Below are 5166 nucleotides of genomic sequence, written 5' to 3' on the forward strand. Positions count from 1 at the left end.
CTGCCACATATTTTCACTTTCAAAAGTTATTACACATCATGATCTTTTTAAACAAATAAGTACTTTTTCAGTAAAGTGCAACCGCTCATTTGTAATATGAAGTCCCCACACCGATCCGATATTTTTTCTTACTGTTCAAACGCGCGGTTGCACTTTACTGAAAAAATAATAATTTGTTTAAAAAAGATAATGATGCCTTTAGAAAACTCTTAGGAATGAGCGGGCTCTCCACTTTATTCCATTAAAAATGGTGAAATATTTAAAAAGAGATCCTTATAAATGTTAACTGGGTCGCGCTTTATTCTCCCAACACAGATCCGAAAAAGTCACGTAGTATAGGCACCGTGTCGATTTCGAGCATACCACACAACATTTGCAAGCAATGGTTGTCAAGCTAATGGCTGGCGCGATTTCAACTTTAGGCTTCTGGACAAGACGCACATTGTAATCAATGAAAACTAGGGATTGCGACCCATCTTTATTTGATGCACACTCTTACGGTAGGCAGGCATTGCAATATATGAACAAAATATTGCATTTAAATGCCATTCTTCTTGTGTTTATTGTCATTTATATTAACAACAAACGTGATTTGTTGATTTTTGAAAAAATGGTAACAATAAGCAAACCAAGAAGGCCAAAAAATTTAGGTCGCTCACCAAAGACCCAAAATAACTTCATTTTTTCTTGACAGTTTTTGTAATGTTAAAATACAAGGTGAAAGGATGTGTTATAACTGGTGATTCTGATGTGCGTGTACTAAACGAGCTTCTTTCTTCTTCCAAGTTTCTGTTTCTTTAAGAGCGGTTGCAGTGTTTTTACCTCTCTAAAATGATGAGGCCACTGTATGCTGACATCTAGCTGATGTTTGGTAATTTTCGCTTTACTCCCTGTGTCAAAGATTGTTGACGCACTTGTACACACCATTACCCAGTTGATACCTATTGCAGGATAACAGTTGGTACCCACTTAATGGCCCCTGTGGGGATACGATATTCCCTTGTTGAAAATATCCGTTTCACCGTTGGTTCGCACTTAATTAGCCTTGTTGACACACATTGCAGTACCAAAGTTATTCCGCATGGTATTTACCAGTTTGCATGTGCAGTGTTAGTTGATTTACTATCTTACCTTTTGTACTTGCCTATTATAATGTCAATGTGCAATTCATGTTATGGGAGTTAACAGTGACAGTTATTTTTCGCTTTTAGATTTGTAGAATGTCTGGAAATGATGGTCATTTTTATTTGCGTGCGTTCGTGTCGGAGTTTTTAGTAAGTTCCAATTTTTGTCAAAGAGTTAAATGCATCTTACAAACTATTCACCAAGCACAAAGTTGCAAAGTATTATGTTTCTCTCGGAGACCGTCCGCCTTCAACACATTGCGCGTGAAAATAAAAAAAATACATGCAATAATTTCATTTTCATCACCCCTTCATGGCGATGTCACTTAATGCAGTTGTGACAGCCACCAAGAGTGAGCAGTGAGCAACTTTCTTTACTTTCGTCCTGTCACTTCTTCCATAGCATCTTGACGTTAACTCGTTTAAGAGTATCTGCACACAGACTTGAAGTGGAAGCAGGGAGATGTCACAAGCCTGAAAATATATACCGTTTAAAAACAGAAAATGCAAACACTGTAACGTTCTTGAGGACGCATTTCATTTTTTGCTTGAATGCCCAATTTTTATATATACGTAAGCAGAATACACATAAATAGTATTGGAAGAACACAGATATGATCAAGCTTGACCTCTTACAGACTGACAAAGAAAAAAAGGGTACGAAATATATCCATATGTATTTTTAAAGCTTTTGAATAGACAGCTGACATAATTTATCAATAATTTCTCTCCTGAACTTTCATTTATTTATCTACTTAATATAAAAATACAAAATACGATTAAGTGTTAGGATTTAAATATAGATTCAGTAAAAAAAATATGTACGTTATTGACCATCTGTGAATATATTGTATTGTAATATGAGTCTACTCAGGAGCTTAAAGCCTAATGTATTTTATAAAAATAAACTCTAAACTCTATGTTAAGCTATCTATTTATTTATTTCACATAATACTTACACTATCATTAGGAAGGGGGATAACAAATGAATAATGGTGTTCCGTTGGTCTGTTTGTCGGCCTATGTTTCCCTAAATTGTTGCGCTCTACAACTTCCCTATACATCTTAGGATTTGGCATACAAAAAAACTGATAAGAAGGACTAAGCACAAATCATATCAAAGTTACTGGACACATATGCTAACCGGTGTAACACCTTTTTGCATGCACAACACGGCTACATTTATTGTCAAATTAAAGGGAAAATGATGAAATTGTCAAAAAAGTGTTGTTTTCTTCGTTCTCTTAACATCCAACATATTTTTTTATTAGCTCACCTGAGCACAACGTGCTCATGGTGAGCTTTTGTGATCGCTTTTTGTCCGTCGTCCGTTGTGCGTTTTGCGGCGTCAACATTTGCCTTGTTAACTCTCTAGAGGCCACATTTATTGTCCAATCTTCATGAAATTTGGTCAGAAGATTGGTTTCATTGATATCTTGGATGAATTTAAAAATGGTTACGTTTGCTTGAAAAACATGGCCGCCAAGGGGCTGGGCATTTTTCCTTATATGGCTATAGTAAAACCTTGTTAACACTCTAGAGGCCACATTTATTTTCCGATCTTCATGAAACTTGCTCAGAAGATTTTTCCCACTGATATCTTGGATGAGTTCAAAAATGGTAACCTTTGCTTGAAAAACATGGCTGCCAAGGGGCGGGGCAGTTATCCTTATATGGCTATAGTAAAATCTTGTTAACACTCTAGAGGCCACATTTATTGTCCAATCTTCATGAAACTTGGTAAGAAGATTCATCCCAATAATATCTTGGACGAGTTCTAAATGATGCCGGTTGGTTGAAAAACATGGCCGCCAGGGGGGCGGCGCATTTTTCCTTATATGGCTACAGTAAAACCTTGTTAACACTCTAGAGGCCACATTTATTGTCCAATTTTGATGAAATATGGTCAGAAGATTTATCTTAATGATATCGTGGATGAGTTCGAAAATGGTTACGTTTGCTTGAAAAACATGGCCGCCAAGGGGCGGGGCATTTTTCCTTATATTGCTATATAAGGCTTAAGTAAAATCTTACACTCCGATCTTCATGAAACTCGGTCAGAAGATTCATCCCAATAATATCTTGGACGAGTTCAAAAATGATGCCGGTTGGTTGAAAAACATGGCCACCACGGGGGCGGGGCTATTTTCCTTATATGGCTATAGTAAAAGCTTGTTAACACTCTAGAGGTCACATTTATTTGCCGATCATCATGAAACTTGGTCTGAAGATTTGTCCCAATGATATCTTGGATGAGTTCGAAAATGGTTTTGGTTGCTTAAAAAACATGGCCACCAGAGGCGGGGCATTTTTCCTTATATGGCTATATATGACTGTAGTAAACCATTGTTAACACTCTAGAGGCCACATTTATTGTCCAATCTTCATGAAATTTGGTCAGAAGATTGGTCTCAATGATATCTTGGATGAGATCGAAAATAATTATGTTTGCTTGAAAAAAATGGCTTCCAAGGGGCGGGGCATTTTTCCTTATATGGCTATAGTAAAATCTTGTTAAATGGCTTCCAGGGGGCGGGGCATTTTTCGGCAAAAAGTTTCATCTTAGTGAATCAGTATATGTTGCACAGAAAAGCTGTCCTCGTGGAAAAATGGACGTTTTTGACGATGCATCTTGTCCTACTAATGAAGACCAAAAATTTGAGAGCGACAGCACTTTTGAGGGAAAAAAACAACAAACTGTATACATTCTAGGTATGACACAACTTCAAAGGACGTTTTAACAATATGGTGAAGACAGTTAAGGCAATGCACACCAAATGCAAAATGAAGAAGATTAATTGTCTAATGTGGTTTAGCTATCTTCTCGGGCGACTGTTCAGAGATTTAGCAAAGAGTGAGGCTACTGTGCAAGAGACAATAATAAGCTAGATAATCTAGCAAATAGAACATTATACAATAACATGAGACTGAATTGACATAACAGAGACATAGACACAGACATACGGAAAAGATTGCCACATGTTTTATTTTAAGAATTTACATGTCCACATTTACATTCAATCAACTATTCGCGAAGAGTTGTTTTAACCCGTTACCACTTAGATACGTATTTTTACGTTAATGTAGTCCCTTAAAATATTGAATTTAATTGAAGACCTTTCGTACTAGATTCAAGTTTTAAACGTTTCATTATCAACCCTCAGATACTGATGAGCTGCAAACAGCATAAAACCTGAACAGACTGCGAGTTATAAAACCTGAACAGACTGCGAAAATGTAAGACATTTTCACTTTGCTTCTGAGTGGGAAAGGATTAAATATATTTGAACTAAACAAATTAGATACAAATTAGCTTGTCAATTGTCATAAATGTTACACGTTCTCGACCTTCCTGTGGCTGAATATTTTTCCACTTTTGTATAAAGATTCGTTTACGGTATGTCTGGAATATGTTAAAATTATCCTATATATGAACACAATTTATAAACAATTAAAAAGGAATTTAATCTCTCAATAACTATACAGTTGCGAATAATTATTTGAACTTCAACATATACACTGTGAATGAACAAAAACTGTCACGTGACCACAAAAGTCAACGTCAGTAGTCATTTTATGACAACAAACAGCCGGGCAAGGTAGTTTTTTTTCCAATATCTTTGATGATCATCCTCTGACTTTCATACGACCTAGTGCAGGCAATATGGCATGCATATAGCTTTCGATCGGTATATCACGCGTTTTGTGTGTTGCTCTGGTTTTCGAGAACACTTCGGCGCAAATTTCCATTTAAGAAGCAAACGTCAGTAGTAAAATTACAAAGAGTCAGTGTTCTCGAAAATTAACGATCACAGAACTGTCTATGCCTCACCGGACGAACATATATTACATATGTCTATGCATAAACAAACACAAATATCTACCAGATATTAAATACACGTTTAAATAGTGAAAACAAATATGGCAAACGTCAGTAGTACGTTTAGGAATGGCAAACGTCAGTAGCAAAAATATGCAAACGGCAGTAGCCGCATGAATGCAAGCGTTAATGAAAAACATGTGAAACAATATAATTTATGCT

The sequence above is a fragment of the Dreissena polymorpha genome, chromosome 2 (assembly GCF_020536995.1).
Source record: "Dreissena polymorpha isolate Duluth1 chromosome 2, UMN_Dpol_1.0, whole genome shotgun sequence".
In the NCBI taxonomy this organism is placed as follows: Eukaryota; Metazoa; Mollusca; class Bivalvia; order Myida; family Dreissenidae; genus Dreissena; species Dreissena polymorpha.